Here is a 25720-nt window from a genome sequence, read left to right as displayed (position 1 = left end):
ATTAGGGAAGTCCGGTTGTAATGGTTTGGTGGGGAACTGGACACCGTCAACATATATTGCCAGATATTCTAGATTATAATTCTTAAAATTGAATGGGTTCTTGCCATAGTCACCCGTAAAAGAGTCATTATCAACCATCGCTACCACCACAGACTATGTTATTGTTTGACTAAAACCCCTTGCTTGACTAAATAAAAATGATTGTAATGATACATGAACTCTGATAATTTATTTGACCAACATTTTATTGACTTGCACAATCTTACACAATTGTCTGAACATGTTGAACACAACTAAACACATTATGAACACACACACACGGTTGCAACTTTTTCACAAAACGTGTTACCATTGTGTCATTTTTAAACAGATTAGAAGAATATTTAGATATCAACATATCATAGGTGATGCCTCTACACATGTGATTTAAGAAGTAGATACAGTGTTCACCACATGTGACCGATGTGACATCCTGAACTTGTTTGTCTGATAAATGTATCTCGTCACATGACATGTTTAAAAAGTCATAAATCGATTTAGGAAATATTGAATGATTTGGAGCATTTCCAAAACTGTCAAAAAAACACCCAACTCTCTCCAATATATAAACTGCCAGCCAATGCTCTCCAGGCTGGTCAGAGGGGTGTGTGTTAATTATCATAGCACTAGGTCTTATTTGTAGAGGTTGCTGGGGCAGTTTATCACAAGCCAAAACACCTGGCTGTCAGTTCCACAGTATTCATGATGCTTAATAGTAATAAACTAAAACCTGTCTGCGATGGGACACTTAAATCATACTATCATATACCGCATAAATTATTAGATTGATGGTATTAGGCAGCGGGTTCCTGAAACGTGTCTCCAGGCGTATGTTACCACTCTTGATCAATGATAGATGCTGACAATTATCCTCGTCAGGTGTCAGATTAAATGCATAAAGAGTGTACCCTCTCAGGAAATCGTTTCGATCAATGGCCATAGCACTGTTCTTTAAATGTCTCCCTGTTGATAACACCAGTTGATAGAATTCACGAGTTACGCAACCATTAGGGAAGTCCGGTTGTAATGGTTTGGTGGGGAACTGGACACCGTCAACATATATTGCCAGATATTCTAGATTATAATTCTTAAAATTGAATGGGTTCTTGCCATAGTCACCCGTAAAAGAGTCATTATCAACCATCGCTACCACCACAGACTATGTTATTGTTTGACTAAAACCCCTTGCTTGACTAAATAAAAATGATTGTAATGATACATGAACTCTGATAATTTATTTGACCAACATTTTATTGACTTGCACAATCTTACACAATTGTCTGAACATGTTGAACACAACTAAACACATTATGAACACACACACACGGTTGCAACTTTTTCACAAAACGTGTTACCATTGTGTCATTTTTAAACAGATTAGAAGAATATTTAGATATCAACATATCATAGGTGATGCCTCTACACATGTGATTTAAGAAGTAGATACAGTGTTCACCACATGTGACCGATGTGACATCCTGAACTTGTTTGTCTGATAAATGTATCTCGTCACATGACATGTTTAAAAAGTCATAAATCGATTTAGGAAATATTGAATGATTTGGAGCATTTCCAAAACTGTCAAAAAAACACCCAACTCTCTCCAATATACAAACTGCCAGCCAATGCTCTCCAGGCTGGTCAGAGGGGTGTGTGTTAATTATCATAGCACTAGGTCTTATTTGTAGAGGTTGCTGGGGCAGTTTATCACAAGCCAAAACACCTGGCTGTCAGTTCCACAGTATTCATGATGCTTAATAGTAATAAACTAAAACCTGTCTGCGATGGGACACTTAAATCATACTATCATATACCGCATAAATTATTAGATTGATGGTATTAGGCAGCGGGTTCCTGAAACGTGTCTCCAGGCGTATGTTACCACTCTTGATCAATGATAGATGCTGACAATTATCCTCGTCAGGTGTCAGATTAAATGCATAAAGAGTGTACCCTCTCAGGAAATCGTTTCGATCAATGGCCATAGCACTGTTCTTTAAATGTCTCCCTGTTGATAACACCAGTTGATAGAATTCACGAGTTACGCAACCATTAGGGAAGTCCGGTTGTAATGGTTTGGTGGGGAACTGGACACCGTCAACATATATTGCCAGATATTCTAGATTATAATTCTTAAAATTGAATGGGTTCTTGCCATAGTCACCCGTAAAAGAGTCATTATCAACCATCGCTACCACCACAGACTATGTTATTGTTTGACTAAAACCCCTTGCTTGACTAAATAAAAATGATTGTAATGATACATGAACTCTGATAATTTATTTGACCAACATTTTATTGACTTGCACAATCTTACACAATTGTCTGAACATGTTGAACACAACTAAACACATTATGAACACACACACACGGTTGCAACTTTTTCACAAAACGTGTTACCATTGTGTCATTTTTAAACAGATTAGAAGAATATTTAGATATCAACATATCATAGGTGATGCCTCTACACATGTGATTTAAGAAGTAGATACAGTGTTCACCACATGTGACCGATGTGACATCCTGAACTTGTTTGTCTGATAAATGTATCTCGTCACATGACATGTTTAAAAAGTCATAAATCGATTTAGGAAATATTGAATGATTTGGAGCATTTCCAAAACTGTCAAAAAAACACCCAACTCTCTCCAATATACAAACTGCCAGCCAATGCTCTCCAGGCTGGTCAGAGGGGTGTGTGTTAATTATCATAGCACTAGGTCTTATTTGTAGAGGTTGCTGGGGCAGTTTATCACAAGCCAAAACACCTGGCTGTCAGTTCCACAGTATTCATGATGCTTAATAGTAATAAACTAAAACCTGTCTGCGATGGGACACTTAAATCATACTATCATATACCGCATAAATTATTAGATTGATGGTATTAGGCAGCGGGTTCCTGAAACGTGTCTCCAGGCGTATGTTACCACTCTTGATCAATGATAGATGCTGACAATTATCCTCGTCAGGTGTCAGATTAAATGCATAAAGAGTGTACCCTCTCAGGAAATCGTTTCGATCAATGGCCATAGCACTGTTCTTTAAATGTCTCCCTGTTGATAACACCAGTTGATAGAATTCACGAGTTACGCAACCATTAGGGAAGTCCGGTTGTAATGGTTTGGTGGGGAACTGGACACCGTCAACATATATTGCCAGATATTCTAGATTATAATTCTTAAAATTGAATGGGTTCTTGCCATAGTCACCCGTAAAAGAGTCATTATCAACCATCGCTACCACCACAGACTATGTTATTGTTTGACTAAAACCCCTTGCTTGACTAAATAAAAATGATTGTAATGATACATGAACTCTGATAATTTATTTGACCAACATTTTATTGACTTGCACAATCTTACACAATTGTCTGAACATGTTGAACACAACTAAACACATTATGAACACACACACACGGTTGCAACTTTTTCACAAAACGTGTTACCATTGTGTCATTTTTAAACAGATTAGAAGAATATTTAGATATCAACATATCATAGATGATGCCTCTACACATGTGATTTAAGAAGTAGATACAGTGTTCACCACATGTGACCGATGTGACATCCTGAACTTGTTTGTCTGATAAATGTATCTCGTCACATGACATGTTTAAAAAGTCATAAATCGATTTAGGAAATATTGAATGATTTGGAGCATTTCCAAAACTGTCAAAAAAACACCCAACTCTCTCCAATATATAAACTGCCAGCCAATGCTCTCCAGGCTGGTCAGAGGGGTGTGTGTTAATTATCATAGCACTAGGTCTTATTTGTAGAGGTTGCTGGGGCAGTTTATCACAAGCCAAAACACCTGGCTGTCAGTTCCACAGTATTCATGATGCTTAATAGTAATAAACTAAAACCTGTCTGCGATGGGACACTTAAATCATACTATCATATACCGCATAAATTATTAGATTGATGGTATTAGGCAGCGGGTTCCTGAAACGTGTCTCCAGGCGTATGTTACCACTCTTGATCAATGATAGATGCTGACAATTATCCTCGTCAGGTGTCAGATTAAATGCATAAAGAGTGTACCCTCTCAGGAAATCGTTTCGATCAATGGCCATAGCACTGTTCTTTAAATGTCTCCCTGTTGATAACACCAGTTGATAGAATTCACGAGTTACGCAACCATTAGGGAAGTCCGGTTGTAATGGTTTGGTGGGGAACTGGACACCGTCAACATATATTGCCAGATATTCTAGATTATAATTCTTAAAATTGAATGGGTTCTTGCCATAGTCACCCGTAAAAGAGTCATTATCAACCATCGCTACCACCACAGACTATGTTATTGTTTGACTAAAACCCCTTGCTTGACTAAATAAAAATGATTGTAATGATACATGAACTCTGATAATTTATTTGACCAACATTTTATTGACTTGCACAATCTTACACAATTGTCTGAACATGTTGAACACAACTAAACACATTATGAACACACACACACGGTTGCAACTTTTTCACAAAACGTGTTACCATTGTGTCATTTTTAAACAGATTAGAAGAATATTTAGATATCAACATATCATAGGTGATGCCTCTACACATGTGATTTAAGAAGTAGATACAGTGTTCACCACATGTGACCGATGTGACATCCTGAACTTGTTTGTCTGATAAATGTATCTCGTCACATGACATGTTTAAAAAGTCATAAATCGATTTAGGAAATATTGAATGATTTGGAGCATTTCCAAAACTGTCAAAAAAACACCCAACTCTCTCCAATATACAAACTGCCAGCCAATGCTCTCCAGGCTGGTCAGAGGGGTGTGTGTTAATTATCATAGCACTAGGTCTTATTTGTAGAGGTTGCTGGGGCAGTTTATCACAAGCCAAAACACCTGGCTGTCAGTTCCACAGTATTCATGATGCTTAATAGTAATAAACTAAAACCTGTCTGCGATGGGACACTTAAATCATACTATCATATACCGCATAAATTATTAGATTGATGGTATTAGGCAGCGGGTTCCTGAAACGTGTCTCCAGGCGTATGTTACCACTCTTGATCAATGATAGATGCTGACAATTATCCTCGTCAGGTGTCAGATTAAATGCATAAAGAGTGTACCCTCTCAGGAAATCGTTTCGATCAATGGCCATAGCACTGTTCTTTAAATGTCTCCCTGTTGATAACACCAGTTGATAGAATTCACGAGTTACGCAACCATTAGGGAAGTCCGGTTGTAATGGTTTGGTGGGGAACTGGACACCGTCAACATATATTGCCAGATATTCTAGATTATAATTCTTAAAATTGAATGGGTTCTTGCCATAGTCACCCGTAAAAGAGTCATTATCAACCATCGCTACCACCACAGACTATGTTATTGTTTGACTAAAACCCCTTGCTTGACTAAATAAAAATGATTGTAATGATACATGAACTCTGATAATTTATTTGACCAACATTTTATTGACTTGCACAATCTTACACAATTGTCTGAACATGTTGAACACAACTAAACACATTATGAACACACACACACGGTTGCAACTTTTTCACAAAACGTGTTACCATTGTGTCATTTTTAAACAGATTAGAAGAATATTTAGATATCAACATATCATAGGTGATGCCTCTACACATGTGATTTAAGAAGTAGATACAGTGTTCACCACATGTGACCGATGTGACATCCTGAACTTGTTTGTCTGATAAATGTATCTCGTCACATGACATGTTTAAAAAGTCATAAATCGATTTAGGAAATATTGAATGATTTGGAGCATTTCCAAAACTGTCAAAAAAACACCCAACTCTCTCCAATATATAAACTGCCAGCCAATGCTCTCCAGGCTGGTCAGAGGGGTGTGTGTTAATTATCATAGCACTAGGTCTTATTTGTAGAGGTTGCTGGGGCAGTTTATCACAAGCCAAAACACCTGGCTGTCAGTTCCACAGTATTCATGATGCTTAATAGTAATAAACTAAAACCTGTCTGCGATGGGACACTTAAATCATACTATCATATACCGCATAAATTATTAGATTGATGGTATTAGGCAGCGGGTTCCTGAAACGTGTCTCCAGGCGTATGTTACCACTCTTGATCAATGATAGATGCTGACAATTATCCTCGTCAGGTGTCAGATTAAATGCATAAAGAGTGTACCCTCTCAGGAAATCGTTTCGATCAATGGCCATAGCACTGTTCTTTAAATGTCTCCCTGTTGATAACACCAGTTGATAGAATTCACGAGTTACGCAACCATTAGGGAAGTCCGGTTGCAATGGTTTGGTGGGGAACTGGACACCGTCAACATATATTGCCAGATATTCTAGATTATAATTCTTAAAATTGAATGGGTTCTTGCCATAGTCACCCGTAAAAGAGTCATTATCAACCATCGCTACCACCACAGACTATGTTATTGTTTGACTAAAACCCCTTGCTTGACTAAATAAAAATGATTGTAATGATACATGAACTCTGATAATTTATTTGACCAACATTTTATTGACTTGCACAATCTTACACAATTGTCTGAACATGTTGAACACAACTAAACACATTATGAACACACACACACACGGTTGCAACTTTTTCACAAAACGTGTTACCATTGTGTCATTTTTAAACAGATTAGAAGAATATTTAGATATCAACATATCATAGGTGATGCCTCTACACATGTGATTTAAGAAGTAGATACAGTGTTCACCACATGTGACCGATGTGACATCCTGAACTTGTTTGTCTGATAAATGTATCTCGTCACATGACATGTTTAAAAAGTCATAAATCGATTTAGGAAATATTGAATGATTTGGAGCATTTCCAAAACTGTCAAAAAAACACCCAACTCTCTCCAATATATAAACTGCCAGCCAATGCTCTCCAGGCTGGTCAGAGGGGTGTGTGTTAATTATCATAGCACTAGGTCTTATTTGTAGAGGTTGCTGGGGCAGTTTATCACAAGCCAAAACACCTGGCTGTCAGTTCCACAGTATTCATGATGCTTAATAGTAATAAACTAAAACCTGTCTGCGATGGGACACTTAAATCATACTATCATATACCGCATAAATTATTAGATTGATGGTATTAGGCAGCGGGTTCCTGAAACGTGTCTCCAGGCGTATGTTACCACTCTTGATCAATGATAGATGCTGACAATTATCCTCGTCAGGTGTCAGATTAAATGCATAAAGAGTGTACCCTCTCAGGAAATCGTTTCGATCAATGGCCATAGCACTGTTCTTTAAATGTCTCCCTGTTGATAACACCAGTTGATAGAATTCACGAGTTACGCAACCATTAGGGAAGTCCGGTTGTAATGGTTTGGTGGGGAACTGGACACCGTCAACATATATTGCCAGATATTCTAGATTATAATTCTTAAAATTGAATGGGTTCTTGCCATAGTCACCCGTAAAAGAGTCATTATCAACCATCGCTACCACCACAGACTATGTTATTGTTTGACTAAAACCCCTTGCTTGACTAAATAAAAATGATTGTAATGATACATGAACTCTGATAATTTATTTGACCAACATTTTATTGACTTGCACAATCTTACACAATTGTCTGAACATGTTGAACACAACTAAACACATTATGAACACACACACACACGGTTGCAACTTTTTCACAAAACGTGTTACCATTGTGTCATTTTTAAACAGATTAGAAGAATATTTAGATATCAACATATCATAGGTGATGCCTCTACACATGTGATTTAAGAAGTAGATACAGTGTTCACCACATGTGACCGATGTGACATCCTGAACTTGTTTGTCTGATAAATGTATCTCGTCACATGACATGTTTAAAAAGTCATAAATCGATTTAGGAAATATTGAATGATTTGGAGCATTTCCAAAACTGTCAAAAAAAACACCCAACTCTCTCCAATATATAAACTGCCAGCCAATGCTCTCCAGGCTGGTCAGAGGGGTGTGTGTTAATTATCATAGCACTAGGTCTTATTTGTAGAGGTTGCTGGGGCAGTTTATCACAAGCCAAAACACCTGGCTGTCAGTTCCACAGTATTCATGATGCTAAATAGTAATCAACTAAAACCTGTCTGCGATGGGACACTTAAATCATACTATCATATACCGCATAAATTATTAGATTGATGGTATTAGGCAGCGGGTTCCTGAAACGTGTCTCCAGGCGTATGTTACCACTCTTGATCAATGATAGATGCTGACAATTATCCTCGTCAGGTGTCAGATTAAATGCATAAAGAGTGTACCCTCTCAGGAAATCGTTTCGATCAATGGCCATAGCACTGTTCTTTAAATGTCTCCCTGTTGATAACACCAGTTGATAGAATTCACGAGTTACGCAACCATTAGGGAAGTCCGGTTGTAATGGTTTGGTGGGGAACTGGACACCGTCAACATATATTGCCAGATATTCTAGATTATAATTCTTAAAATTGAATGGGTTCTTGCCATAGTCACCCGTAAAAGAGTCATTATCAACCATCGCTACCACCACAGACTATGTTATTGTTTGACTAAAACCCCTTGCTTGACTAAATAAAAATGATTGTAATGATACATGAACTCTGATAATTTATTTGACCAACATTTTATTGACTTGCACAATCTTACACAATTGTCTGAACATGTTGAACACAACTAAACACATTATGAACACACACACACGGTTGCAACTTTTTCACAAAACGTGTTACCATTGTGTCATTTTTAAACAGATTAGAAGAATATTTAGATATCAACATATCATAGGTGATGCCTCTACACATGTGATTTAAGAAGTAGATACAGTGTTCACCACATGTGACCGATGTGACATCCTGAACTTGTTTGTCTGATAAATGTATCTCGTCGCATGACATGTTTAAAAAGTCATAAATCGATTTAGGAAATATTGAATGATTTGGAGCATTTCCAAAACTGTCAAAAAAACACCCAACTCTCTCCAATATATAAACTGCCAGCCAATGCTCTCCAGGCTGGTCAGAGGGGTGTGTGTTAATTATCATAGCACTAGGTCTTATTTGTAGAGGTTGCTGGGGCAGTTTATCACAAGCCAAAACACCTGGCTGTCAGTTCCACAGTATTCATGATGCTTAATAGTAATAAACTAAAACCTGTCTGCGATGGGACACTTAAATCATACTATCATATACCGCATAAATTATTAGATTGATGGTATTAGGCAGCGGGTTCCTGAAACGTGTCTCCAGGCGTATGTTACCACTCTTGATCAATGATAGATGCTGACAATTATCCTCGTCAGGTGTCAGATTAAATGCATAAAGAGTGTACCCTCTCAGGAAATCGTTTCGATCAATGGCCATAGCACTGTTCTTTAAATGTCTCCCTGTTGATAACACCAGTTGATAGAATTCACGAGTTACGCAACCATTAGGGAAGTCCGGTTGTAATGGTTTGGTGGGGAACTGGACACCGTCAACATATATTGCCAGATATTCTAGATTATAATTCTTAAAATTGAATGGGTTCTTGCCATAGTCACCCGTAAAAGAGTCATTATCAACCATCGCTACCACCACAGACTATGTTATTGTTTGACTAAAACCCCTTGCTTGACTAAATAAAAATGATTGTAATGATACATGAACTCTGATAATTTATTTGACCAACATTTTATTGACTTGCACAATCTTACACAATTGTCTGAACATGTTGAACACAACTAAACACATTATGAACACACACACACGGTTGCAACTTTTTCACAAAACGTGTTACCATTGTGTCATTTTTAAACAGATTAGAAGAATATTTAGATATCAACATATCATAGGTGATGCCTCTACACATGTGATTTAAGAAGTAGATACAGTGTTCACCACATGTGACCGATGTGACATCCTGAACTTGTTTGTCTGATAAATGTATCTCGTCACATGACATGTTTAAAAAGTCATAAATCGATTTAGGAAATATTGAATGATTTGGAGCATTTCCAAAACTGTCAAAAAAACACCCAACTCTCTCCAATATATAAACTGCCAGCCAATGCTCTCCAGGCTGGTCAGAGGGGTGTGTGTTAATTATCATAGCACTAGGTCTTATTTGTAGAGGTTGCTGGGGCAGTTTATCACAAGCCAAAACACCTGGCTGTCAGTTCCACAGTATTCATGATGCTTAATAGTAATAAACTAAAACCTGTCTGCGATGGGACACTTAAATCATACTATCATATACCGCATAAATTATTAGATTGATGGTATTAGGCAGCGGGTTCCTGAAACGTGTCTCCAGGCGTATGTTACCACTCTTGATCAATGATAGATGGTGACAATTATCCTCGTCAGGTGTCAGATTAAATGCATAAAGAGTGTACCCTCTCAGGAAATCGTTTCGATCAATGGCCATAGCACTGTTCTTTAAATGTCTCCCTGTTGATAACACCAGTTGATAGAATTCACGAGTTACGCAACCATTAGGGAAGTCCGGTTGTAATGGTTTGGTGGGGAACTGGACACCGTCAACATATATTGCCAGATATTCTAGATTATAATTCTTAAAATTGAATGGGTTCTTGCCATAGTCACCCGTAAAAGAGTCATTATCAACCATCGCTACCACCACAGACTATGTTATTGTTTGACTAAAACCCCTTGCTTGACTAAATAAAAATGATTGTAATGATACATGAACTCTGATAATTTATTTGACCAACATTTTATTGACTTGCACAATCTTACACAATTGTCTGAACATGTTGAACACAACTGAACACATTATGAACACACACACACGGTTGCAACTTTTTCACAAAACGTGTTACCATTGTGTCATTTTTAAACAGATTAGAAGAATATTTAGATATCAACATATCATAGGTGATGCCTCTACACATGTGATTTAAGAAGTAGATACAGTGTTCACCACATGTGACCGATGTGACATCCTGAACTTGTTTGTCTGATAAATGTATCTCGTCACATGACATGTTTAAAAAGTCATAAATCGATTTAGGAAATATTGAATGATTTGGAGCATTTCCAAAACTGTCAAAAAAACACCCAACTCTCTCCAATATATAAACTGCCAGCCAATGCTCTCCAGGCTGGTCAGAGGGGTGTGTGTTAATTATCATAGCACTAGGTCTTATTTGTAGAGGTTGCTGGGGCAGTTTATCACAAGCCAAAACACCTGGCTGTCAGTTCCACAGTATTCATGATGCTTAATAGTAATCAACTAAAACCTGTCTGCGATGGGACACTTAAATCATACTATCATATACCGCATAAATTATTAGATTGATGGTATTAGGCAGCGGGTTCCTGAAACGTGTCTCCAGGCGTATGTTACCACTCTTGATCAATGATAGATGCTGACAATTATCCTCGTCAGGTGTCAGATTAAATGCATAAAGAGTGTACCCTCTCAGGAAATCGTTTCGATCAATGGCCATAGCACTGTTCTTTAAATGTCTCCCTGTTGATAACACCAGTTGATAGAATTCACGAGTTACGCAACCATTAGGGAAGTCCGGTTGTAATGGTTTGGTGGGGAACTGGACACCGTCAACATATATTGCCAGATATTCTAGATTATAATTCTTAAAATTGAATGGGTTCTTGCCATAGTCACCCGTAAAAGAGTCATTATCAACCATCGCTACCACCACAGACTATGTTATTGTTTGACTAAAACCCCTTGCTTGACTAAATAAAAATGATTGTAATGATACATGAACTCTGATAATTTATTTGACCAACATTTTATTGACTTGCACAATCTTACACAATTGTCTGAACATGTTGAACACAACTAAACACATTATGAACACACACACACGGTTGCAACTTTTTCACAAAACGTGTTACCATTGTGTCATTTTTAAACAGATTAGAAGAATATTTAGATATCAACATATCATAGGTGATGCCTCTACACATGTGATTTAAGAAGTAGATACAGTGTTCACCACATGTGACCGATGTGACATCCTGAACTTGTTTGTCTGATAAATGTATCTCGTCACATGACATGTTTAAAAAGTCATAAATCGATTTAGGAAATATTGAATGATTTGGAGCATTTCCAAAACTGTCAAAAAAACACCCAACTCTCTCCAATATATAAACTGCCAGCCAATGCTCTCCAGGCTGGTCAGAGGGGTGTGTGTTAATTATCATAGCACTAGGTCTTATTTGTAGAGGTTGCTGGGGCAGTTTATCACAAGCCAAAACACCTGGCTGTCAGTTCCACAGTATTCATGATGCTTAATAGTAATAAACTAAAACCTGTCTGCGATGGGACACTTAAATCATACTATCATATACCGCATAAATTATTAGATTGATGGTATTAGGCAGCGGGTTCCTGAAACGTGTCTCCAGGCGTATGTTACCACTCTTGATCAATGATAGATGCTGACAATTATCCTCGTCAGGTGTCAGATTAAATGCATAAAGAGTGTACCCTCTCAGGAAATCGTTTCGATCAATGGCCATAGCACTGTTCTTTAAATGTCTCCCTGTTGATAACACCAGTTGATAGAATTCACGAGTTACGCAACCATTAGGGAAGTCCGGTTGTAATTGTTTGGTGGGGAACTGGACACCGTCAACATATATTGCCAGATATTCTAGATTATAATTCTTAAAATTGAATGGGTTCTTGCCATAGTCACCCGTAAAAGAGTCATTATCAACCATCGCTACCACCACAGACTATGTTATTGTTTGACTAAAACCCCTTGCTTGACTAAATAAAAATGATTGTAATGATACATGAACTCTGATAATTTATTTGACCAACATTTTATTGACTTGCACAATCTTACACAATTGTCTGAACATGTTGAACACAACTAAACACATTATGAACACACACACACGGTTGCAACTTTTTCACAAAACGTGTTACCTTTGTGTCATTTTTAAACAGATTAGAAGAATATTTAGATATCAACATATCATAGGTGATGCCTCTACACATGTGATTTAAGAAGTAGATACAGTGTTCACCACATGTGACCGATGTGACATCCTGAACTTGTTTGTCTGATAAATGTATCTCGTCACATGACATGTTTAAAAAGTCATAAATCGATTTAGGAAATATTGAATGATTTGGAGCATTTCCAAAACTGTCAAAAAAACACCCAACTCTCTCCAATATATAAACTGCCAGCCAATGCTCTCCAGGCTGGTCAGAGGGGTGTGTGTTAATTATCATAGCACTAGGTCTTATTTGTAGAGGTTGCTGGGGCAGTTTATCACAAGCCAAAACACCTGGCTGTCAGTTCCACAGTATTCATGATGCTTAATAGTAATAAACTAAAACCTGTCTGCGATGGGACACTTAAATCATACTATCATATACCGCATAAATTATTAGATTGATGGTATTAGGCAGCGGGTTCCTGAAACGTGTCTCCAGGCGTATGTTACCACTCTTGATCAATGATAGATGCTGACAATTATCCTCGTCAGGTGTCAGATTAAATGCATAAAGAGTGTACCCTCTCAGGAAATCGTTTCGATCAATGGCCATAGCACTGTTCTTTAAATGTCTCCCTGTTGATAACACCAGTTGATAGAATTCACGAGTTACGCAACCATTAGGGAAGTCCGGTTGTAATGGTTTGGTGGGGAACTGGACACCGTCAACATATATTGCCAGATATTCTAGATTATAATTCTTAAAATTGAATGGGTTCTTGCCATAGTCACCCGTAAAAGAGTCATTATCAACCATCGCTACCACCACAGACTATGTTATTGTTTGACTAAAACCCCTTGCTTGACTAAATAAAAATGATTGTAATGATACATGAACTCTGATAATTTATTTGACCAACATTTTATTGACTTGCACAATCTTACACAATTGTCTGAACATGTTGAACACAACTAAACACATTATGAACACACACACACACGGTTGCAACTTTTTCACAAAACGTGTTACCATTGTGTCATTTTTAAACAGATTAGAAGAATATTTAGATATCAACATATCATAGGTGATGCCTCTACACATGTGATTTAAGAAGTAGATACAGTGTTCACCACATGTGACCGATGTGACATCCTGAACTTGTTTGTCTGATAAATGTATCTCGTCACATGACATGTTTAAAAAGTCATAAATCGATTTAGGAAATATTGAATGATTTGGAGCATTTCCAAAACTGTCAAAAAAACACCCAACTCTCTCCAATATATAAACTGCCAGCCAATGCTCTCCAGGCTGGTCAGAGGGGTGTGTGTTAATTATCATAGCACTAGGTCTTATTTGTAGAGGTTGCTGGGGCAGTTTATCACAAGCCAAAACACCTGGCTGTCAGTTCCACAGTATTCATGATGCTTAATAGTAATAAACTAAAACCTGTCTGCGATGGGACACTTAAATCATACTATCATATACCGCATAAATTATTAGATTGATGGTATTAGGCAGCGGGTTCCTGAAACGTGTCTCCAGGCGTATGTTACCACTCTTGATCAATGATAGATGCTGACAATTATCCTCGTCAGGTGTCAGATTAAATGCATAAAGAGTGTACCCTCTCAGGAAATCGTTTCGATCAATGGCCATAGCACTGTTCTTTAAATGTCTCCCTGTTGATAACACCAGTTGATAGAATTCACGAGTTACGCAACCATTAGGGAAGTCCGGTTGCAATGGTTTGGTGGGGAACTGGACACCGTCAACATATATTGCCAGATATTCTAGATTATAATTCTTAAAATTGAATGGGTTCTTGCCATAGTCACCCGTAAAAGAGTCATTATCAACCATCGCTACCACCACAGACTATGTTATTGTTTGACTAAAACCCCTTGCTTGACTAAATAAAAATGATTGTAATGATACATGAACTCTGATAATTTATTTGACCAACATTTTATTGACTTGCACAATCTTACACAATTGTCTGAACATGTTGAACACAACTAAACACATTATGAACACACACACACACGGTTGCAACTTTTTCACAAAACGTGTTACCATTGTGTCATTTTTAAACAGATTAGAAGAATATTTAGATATCAACATATCATAGGTGATGCCTCTACACATGTGATTTAAGAAGTAGATACAGTGTTCACCACATGTGACCGATGTGACATCCTGAACTTGTTTGTCTGATAAATGTATCTCGTCACATGACATGTTTAAAAAGTCATAAATCGATTTAGGAAATATTGAATGATTTGGAGCATTTCCAAAACTGTCAAAAAAACACCCAACTCTCTCCAATATATAAACTGCCAGCCAATGCTCTCCAGGCTGGTCAGAGGGGTGTGTGTTAATTATCATAGCACTAGGTCTTATTTGTAGAGGTTGCTGGGGCAGTTTATCACAAGCCAAAACACCTGGCTGTCAGTTCCACAGTATTCATGATGCTTAATAGTAATAAACTAAAACCTGTCTGCGATGGGACACTTAAATCATACTATCATATACCGCATAAATTATTAGATTGATGGTATTAGGCAGCGGGTTCCTGAAACGTGTCTCCAGGCGTATGTTACCACTCTTGATCAATGATAGATGCTGACAATTATCCTCGTCAGGTGTCAGATTAAATGCATAAAGAGTGTACCCTCTCAGGAAATCGTTTCGATCAATGGCCATAGCACTGTTCTTTAAATGTCTCCCTGTTGATAACACCAGTTGATAGAATTCACGAGTTACGCAACCATTAGGGAAGTCCGGTTGTAATGGTTTGGTGGGGAACTGGACACCGTCAACATATATTGCCAGATATTCTAGATTATAATTCTTAAAATTGAATGGGTTCTTGCCATAGTCACCCGTAAAAGAGTCATTATCAACCATCGCTACCACCACAGACTATGTTATTGTTTGACTAAAACCCCTTGCTTGACTAAATAAAAATGATTGTAATGATACATGAACTCTGATAATTTATTTGACCAACATTTTATTGACTTGCACAATCTTACACAATTGTCTGAACATGTTGAACACAACTAAACACATTATGAACACACACACACGGTTGCAACTTTTTCACAAAACGTGTTACCATTGTGTCATTTTTAAACAGATTAGAAGAATATTTAGATATCAACATATCATAGGTGATGCCTCTACACATGTGATTTAAGAAGTAGATACAGTGTTCACCACATGTGACCGATGTGACATCCTGAACTTGTTTGTCTGATAAATGTATCTCGTCACATGACATGTTTAAAAAGTCATAAATCGATTTAGGAAATATTGAATGATTTGGAGCATTTCCAAAACTGTCAAAAAAACACCCAACTCTCTCCAATATACAAACTGCCAGCCAATGCTCTCCAGGCTGGTCAGAGGGGTGTGTGTTAATTATCATAGCACTAGGTCTTATTTGTAGAGGTTGCTGGGGCAGTTTATCACAAGCCAAAACACCTGGCTGTCAGTTCCACAGTATTCATGATGCTTAATAGTAATAAACTAAAACCTGTCTGCGATGGGACACTTAAATCATACTATCATATACCGCATAAATTATTAGATTGATGGTATTAGGCAGCGGGTTCCTGAAACGTGTCTCCAGGCGTATGTTACCACTCTTGATCAATGATAGATGCTGACAATTATCCTCGTCAGGTGTCAGATTAAATGCATAAAGAGTGTACCCTCTCAGGAAATCGTTTCGATCAATGGCCATAGCACTGTTCTTTAAATGTCTCCCTGTTGATAACACCAGTTGATAGAATTCACGAGTTACGCAACCATTAGGGAAGTCCGGTTGTAATGGTTTGGTGGGGAACTGGACACCGTCAACATATATTGCCAGATATTCTAGATTATAATTCTTAAAATTGAATGGGTTCTTGCCATAGTCACCCGTAAAAGAGTCATTATCAACCATCGCTACCACCACAGACTATGTTATTGTTTGACTAAAACCCCTTGCTTGACTAAATAAAAATGATTGTAATGATACATGAACTCTGATAATTTATTTGACCAACATTTTATTGACTTGCACAATCTTACACAATTGTCTGAACATGTTGAACACAACTAAACACATTATGAACACACACACACACGGTTGCAACTTTTTCACAAAACGTGTTACCATTGTGTCATTTTTAAACAGATTAGAAGAATATTTAGATATCAACATATCATAGGTGATGCCTCTACACATGTGATTTAAGAAGTAGATACAGTGTTCACCACATGTGACCGATGTGACATCCTGAACTTGTTTGTCTGATAAATGTATCTCGTCACATGACATGTTTAAAAAGTCATAAATCGATTTAGGAAATATTGAATGATTTGGAGCATTTCCAAAACTGTCAAAAAAACACCCAACTCTCTCCAATATATAAACTGCCAGCCAATGCTCTCCAGGCTGGTCAGAGGGGTGTGTGTTAATTATCATAGCACTAGGTCTTATTTGTAGAGGTTGCTGGGGCAGTTTATCACAAGCCAAAACACCTGGCTGTCAGTTCCACAGTATTCATGATGCTTAATAGTAATAAACTAAAACCTGTCTGCGATGGGACACTTAAATCATACTATCATATACCGCATAAATTATTAGATTGATGGTATTAGGCAGCGGGTTCCTGAAACGTGTCTCCAGGCGTATGTTACCACTCTTGATCAATGATAGATGCTGACAATTATCCTCGTCAGGTGTCAGATTAAATGCATAAAGAGTGTACCCTCTCAGGAAATCGTTTCGATCAATGGCCATAGCACTGTTCTTTAAATGTCTCCCTGTTGATAACACCAGTTGATAGAATTCACGAGTTACGCAACCATTAGGGAAGTCCGGTTGTAATGGTTTGGTGGGGAACTGGACACCGTCAACATATATTGCCAGATATTCTAGATTATAATTCTTAAAATTGAATGGGTTCTTGCCATAGTCACCCGTAAAAGAGTCATTATCAACCATCGCTACCACCACAGACTATGTTATTGTTTGACTAAAACCCCTTGCTTGACTAAATAAAAATGATTGTAATGATACATGAACTCTGATAATTTATTTGACCAACATTTTATTGACTTGCACAATCTTACACAATTGTCTGAACATGTTGAACACAACTAAACACATTATGAACACACACACACGGTTGCAACTTTTTCACAAAACGTGTTACCATTGTGTCATTTTTAAACAGATTAGAAGAATATTTAGATATCAACATATCATAGGTGATGCCTCTACACATGTGATTTAAGAAGTAGATACAGTGTTCACCACATGTGACCGATGTGACATCCTGAACTTGTTTGTCTGATAAATGTATCTCGTCACATGACATGTTTAAAAAGTCATAAATCGATTTAGGAAATATTGAATGATTTGGAGCATTTCCAAAACTGTCAAAAAAACACCCAACTCTCTCCAATATATAAACTGCCAGCCAATGCTCTCCAGGCTGGTCAGAGGGGTGTGTGTTAATTATCATAGCACTAGGTCTTATTTGTAGAGGTTGCTGGGGCAGTTTATCACAAGCCAAAACACCTGGCTGTCAGTTCCACAGTATTCATGATGCTTAATAGTAATAAACTAAAACCTGTCTGCGATGGGACACTTAAATCATACTATCATATACCGCATAAATTATTAGATTGATGGTATTAGGCAGCGGGTTCCTGAAACGTGTCTCCAGGCGTATGTTACCACTCTTGATCAATGATAGATGCTGACAATTATCCTCGTCAGGTGTCAGATTAAATGCATAAAGAGTGTACCCTCTCAGGAAATCGTTTCGATCAATGGCCATAGCACTGTTCTTTAAATGTCTCCCTGTTGATAACACCAGTTGATAGAATTCACGAGTTACGCAACCATTAGGGAAGTCCGGTTGTAATGGTTTGGTGGGGAACTGGACACCGTCAACATATATTGCCAGATATTCTAGATTATAATTCTTAAAATTGAATGGGTTCTTGCCATAGTCACCCGTAAAAGAGTCATTATCAACCATCGCTACCACCACAGACTATGTTATTGTTTGACTAAAACCCCTTGCTTGACTAAATAAAAATGATTGTAATGATACATGAACTCTGATAATTTATTTGACCAACATTTTATTGACTTGCACAATCTTACACAATTGTCTGAACATGTTGAACACAACTAAACACATTATGAACACACACACACGGTTGCAACTTTTTCACAAAACGTGTTACCATTGTGTCATTTTTAAACAGATTAGAAGAATATTTAGATATCAACATATCATAGGTGATGCCTCTACACATGTGATTTAAGAAGTAGATACAGTGTTCACCACATGTGACCGATGTGACATCCTGAACTTGTTTGTCTGATAAATGTATCTCGTCACATGACATGTTTAAAAAGTCATAAATCGATTTAGGAAATATTGAATGATTTGGAGCATTTCCAAAACTGTCAAAAAAACACCCAACTCTCTCCAATATACAAACTGCCAGCCAATGCTCTCCAGGCTGGTCAGAGGGGTGTGTGTTAATTATCATAGCACTAGGTCTTATTTGTAGAGGTTGCTGGGGCAGTTTATCACAAGCCAAAACACCTGGCTGTCAGTTCCACAGTATTCATGATGCTTAATAGTAATAAACTAAAACCTGTCTGCGATGGGACACTTAAATCATACTATCATATACCGCATAAATTATTAGATTGATGGTATTAGGCAGCGGGTTCCTGAAACGTGTCTCCAGGCGTATGTTACCACTCTTGATCAATGATAGATGCTGACAATTATCCTCGTCAGGTGTCAGATTAAATGCATAAAGAGTGTACCCTCTCAGGAAATCGTTTCGATCAATGGCCATAGCACTGTTCTTTAAATGTCTCCCTGTTGATAACACCAGTTGATAGAATTCACGAGTTACGCAACCATTAGGGAAGTCCGGTTGTAATGGTTTGGTGGGGAACTGGACACCGTCAACATATATTGCCAGATATTCTAGATTATAATTCTTAAAATTGAATGGGTTCTTGCCATAGTCACCCGTAAAAGAGTCATTATCAACCATCGCTACCACCACAGACTATGTTATTGTTTGACTAAAACCCCTTGCTTGACTAAATAAAAATGATTGTAATGATACATGAACTCTGATAATTTATTTGACCAACATTTTATTGACTTGCACAATCTTACACAATTGTCTGAACATGTTGAACACAACTAAACACATTATGAACACACACACACGGTTGCAACTTTTTCACAAAACGTGTTACCATTGTGTCATTTTTAAACAGATTAGAAGAATATTTAGATATCAACATATCATAGATGATGCCTCTACACATGTGATTTAAGAAGTAGATACAGTGTTCACCACATGTGACCGATGTGACATCCTGAACTTGTTTGTCTGATAAATGTATCTCGTCACATGACATGTTTAAAAAGTCATAAATCGATTTAGGAAATATTGAATGATTTGGAGCATTTCCAAAACTGTCAAAAAAACACCCAACTCTCTCCAATATATAAACTGCCAGCCAATGCTCTCCAGGCTGGTCAGAGGGGTGTGTGTTAATTATCATAGCACTAGGTCTTATTTGTAGAGGTTGCTGGGGCAGTTTATCACAAGCCAAAACACCTGGCTGTCAGTTCCACAGTATTCATGATGCTTAATAGTAATAAACTAAAACCTGTCTGCGATGGGACACTTAAATCATACTATCATATACCGCATAAATTATTAGATTGATGGTATTAGGCAGCGGGTTCCTGAAACGTGTCTCCAGGCGTATGTTACCACTCTTGATCAATGATAGATGCTGACAATTATCCTCGTCAGGTGTCAGATTAAATGCATAAAGAGTGTACCCTCTCAGGAAATCGTTTCGATCAATGGCCATAGCACTGTTCTTTAAATGTCTCCCTGTTGATAACACCAGTTGATAGAATTCACGAGTTACGCAACCATTAGGGAAGTCCGGTTGTAATGGTTTGGTGGGGAACTGGACACCGTCAACATATATTGCCAGATATTCTAGATTATAATTCTTAAAATTGAATGGGTTCTTGCCATAGTCACCCGTAAAAGAGTCATTATCAACCATCGCTACCACCACAGACTATGTTATTGTTTGACTAAAACCCCTTGCTTGACTAAATAAAAATGATTGTAATGATACATGAACTCTGATAATTTATTTGACCAACATTTTATTGACTTGCACAATCTTACACAATTGTCTGAACATGTTGAACACAACTAAACACATTATGAACACACACACACGGTTGCAACTTTTTCACAAAACGTGTTACCATTGTGTCATTTTTAAACAGATTAGAAGAATATTTAGATATCAACATATCATAGGTGATGCCTCTACACATGTGATTTAAGAAGTAGATACAGTGTTCACCACATGTGACCGATGTGACATCCTGAACTTGTTTGTCTGATAAATGTATCTCGTCACATGACATGTTTAAAAAGTCATAAATCGATTTAGGAAATATTGAATGATTTGGAGCATTTCCAAAACTGTCAAAAAAACACCCAACTCTCTCCAATATACAAACTGCCAGCCAATGCTCTCCAGGCTGGTCAGAGGGGTGTGTGTTAATTATCATAGCACTAGGTCTTATTTGTAGAGGTTGCTGGGGCAGTTTATCACAAGCCAAAACACCTGGCTGTCAGTTCCACAGTATTCATGATGCTTAATAGTAATAAACTAAAACCTGTCTGCGATGGGACACTTAAATCATACTATCATATACCGCATAAATTATTAGATTGATGGTATTAGGCAGCGGGTTCCTGAAACGTGTCTCCAGGCGTATGTTACCACTCTTGATCAATGATAGATGCTGACAATTATCCTCGTCAGGTGTCAGATTAAATGCATAAAGAGTGTACCCTCTCAGGAAATCGTTTCGATCAATGGCCATAGCACTGTTCTTTAAATGTCTCCCTGTTGATAACACCAGTTGATAGAATTCACGAGTTACGCAACCATTAGGGAAGTCCGGTTGTAATGGTTTGGTGGGGAACTGGACACCGTCAACATATATTGCCAGATATTCTAGATTATAATTCTTAAAATTGAATGGGTTCTTGCCATAGTCACCCGTAAAAGAGTCATTATCAACCATCGCTACCACCACAGACTATGTTATTGTTTGACTAAAACCCCTTGCTTGACTAAATAAAAATGATTGTAATGATACATGAACTCTGATAATTTATTTGACCAACATTTTATTGACTTGCACAATCTTACACAATTGTCTGAACATGTTGAACACAACTAAACACATTATGAACACACACACACGGTTGCAACTTTTTCACAAAACGTGTTACCATTGTGTCATTTTTAAACAGATTAGAAGAATATTTAGATATCAACATATCATAGGTGATGCCTCTACACATGTGATTTAAGAAGTAGATACAGTGTTCACCACATGTGACCGATGTGACATCCTGAACTTGTTTGTCTGATAAATGTATCTCGTCACATGACATGTTTAAAAAGTCATAAATCGATTTAGGAAATATTGAATGATTTGGAGCATTTCCAAAACTGTCAAAAAAACACCCAACTCTCTCCAATATATAAACTGCCAGCCAATGCTCTCCAGGCTGGTCAGAGGGGTGTGTGTTAATTATCATAGCACTAGGTCTTATTTGTAGAGGTTGCTGGGGCAGTTTATCACAAGCCAAAACACCTGGATGTCAGTTCCACAGTATTCATGATGCTTAATAGTAATAAACTAAAACCTGTCTGCGATGGGACACTTAAATCATACTATCATATACCGCATAAATTATTAGATTGATGGTATTAGGCAGCGGGTTCCTGAAACGTGTCTCCAGGCGTATGTTACCACTCTTGATCAATGATAGATGCTGACAATTATCCTCGTCAGGTGTCAGATTAAATGCATAAAGAGTGTACCCTCTCAGGAAATCGTTTCGATCAATGGCCATAGCACTGTTCTTTAAATGTCTCCCTGTTGATAACACCAGTTGATAGAATTCACGAGTTACGCAACCATTAGGGAAGTCCGGTTGTAATGGTTTGGTGGGGAACTGGACACCGTCAACATATATTGCCAGATATTCTAGATTATAATTCTTAAAATTGAATGGGTTCTTGCCATAGTCACCCGTAAAAGAGTCATTATCAACCATCGCTACCACCACAGACTATGTTATTGTTTGACTAAAACCCCTTGCTTGACTAAATAAAAATGATTGTAATGATACATGAACTCTGATAATTTATTTGACCAACATTTTATTGACTTGCACAATCTTACACAATTGTCTGAACATGTTGAACACAACTAAACACATTATGAACACACACACACGGTTGCAACTTTTTCACAAAACGTGTTACCATTGTGTCATTTTTAAACAGATTAGAAGAATATTTAGATATCAACATATCATAGGTGATGCCTCTACACATGTGATTTAAGAAGTAGATACAGTGTTCACCACATGTGACCGATGTGACATCCTGAACTTGTTTGTCTGATAAATGTATCTCGTCACATGACATGTTTAAAAAGTCATAAATCGATTTAGGAAATATTGAATGATTTGGAGCATTTCCAAAACTGTCAAAAAAACACCCAACTCTCTCCAATATATAAACTGCCAGCCAATGCTCTCCAGGCTGGTCAGAGGGGTGTGTGTTAATTATCATAGCACTAGGTCTTATTTGTAGAGGTTGCTGGGGCAGTTTATCACAAGCCAAAACACCTGGCTGTCAGTTCCACAGTATTCATGATGCTAAATAGTAATCAACTAAAACCTGTCTGCGATGGGACACTTAAATCATACTATCATATACCGCATAAATTATTAGATTGATGGTATTAGGCAGCGGGTTCCTGAAACGTGTCTCCAGGCGTATGTTACCACTCTTGATCAATGATAGATGCTGACAATTATCCTCGTCAGGTGTCAGATTAAATGCATAAAGAGTGTACCCTCTCAGGAAATCGTTTCGATCAATGGCCATAGCACTGTTCTTTAAATGTCTCCCTGTTGATAACACCAGTTGATAGAATTCACGAGTTACGCAACCATTAGGGAAGTCCGGTTGTAATGGTTTGGTGGGGAACTGGACACCGTCAACATATATTGCCAGATATTCTAGATTATAATTCTTAAAATTGAATGGGTTCTTGCCATAGTCACCCGTAAAAGAGTCATTATCAACCATCGCTACCACCACAGACTATGTTATTGTTTGACTAAAACCCCTTGCTTGACTAAATAAAAATGATTGTAATGATACATGAACTCTGATAATTTATTTGACCAACATTTTATTGACTTGCACAATCTTACACAATTGTCTGAACATGTTGAACACAACTAAACACATTATGAACACACACACACGGTTGCAACTTTTTCACAAAACGTGTTACCATTGTGTCATTTTTAAACAGATTAGAAGAATATTTAGATATCAACATATCATAGGTGATGCCTCTACACATGTGATTTAAGAAGTAGATACAGTGTTCACCACATGTGACCGATGTGACATCCTGAACTTGTTTGTCTGATAAATGTATCTCGTCACATGACATGTTTAAAAAGTCATAAATCGATTTAGGAAATATTGAATGATTTGGAGCATTTCCAAAACTGTCAAAAAAACACCCAACTCTCTCCAATATATAAACTGCCAGCCAATGCTCTCCAGGCTGGTCAGAGGGGTGTGTGTTAATTATCATAGCACTAGGTCTTATTTGTAGAGGTTGCTGGGGCAGTTTATCACAAGCCAAAACACCTGGCTGTCAGTTCCACAGTATTCATGATGCTAAATAGTAATCAACTAAAACCTGTCTGCGATGGGACACTTAAATCATACTATCATATACCGCATAAATTATTAGATTGATGGTATTAGGCAGCGGGTTCCTGAAACGTGTCTCCAGGCGTATGTTACCACTCTTGATCAATGATAGATGCTGACAATTATCCTCGTCAGGTGTCAGATTAAATGCATAAAGAGTGTACCCTCTCAGGAAATCGTTTCGATCAATGGCCATAGCACTGTTCTTTAAATGTCTCCCTGTTGATAACACCAGTTGATAGAATTCACGAGTTACGCAACCATTAGGGAAGTCCGGTTGTAATGGTTTGGTGGGGAACTGGACACCGTCAACATATATTGCCAGATATTCTAGATTATAATTCTTAAAATTGAATGGGTTCTTGCCATAGTCACCCGTAAAAGAGTCATTATCAACCATCGCTACCACCACAGACTATGTTATTGTTTGACTAAAACCCCTTGCTTGACTAAATAAAAATGATTGTAATGATACATGAACTCTGATAATTTATTTGACCAACATTTTATTGACTTGCACAATCTTACACAATTGTCTGAACATGTTGAACACAACTAAACACATTATGAACACACACACACGGTTGCAACTTTTTCACAAAACGTGTTACCATTGTGTCATTTTTAAACAGATTAGAAGAATATTTAGATATCAACATATCATAGGTGATGCCTCTACACATGTGATTTAAGAAGTAGATACAGTGTTCACCACATGTGACCGATGTGACATCCTGAACTTGTTTGTCTGATAAATGTATCTCGTCACATGACATGTTTAAAAAGTCATAAATCGATTTAGGAAATATTGAATGATTTGGAGCATTTCCAAAACTGTCAAAAAAACACCCAACTCTCTCCAATATATAAACTGCCAGCCAATGCTCTCCA

The sequence above is a fragment of the Nansenia antarctica genome (assembly GCF_963989245.1).
Source record: "Nansenia antarctica genome assembly, chromosome: 4".
Taxonomy (NCBI): Eukaryota; Metazoa; Chordata; class Actinopteri; order Argentiniformes; family Microstomatidae; genus Nansenia; species Nansenia antarctica.
The sequence above is the reverse complement of the archived record's forward strand: the minus strand, read 5'-3'. Positions refer to the sequence as shown.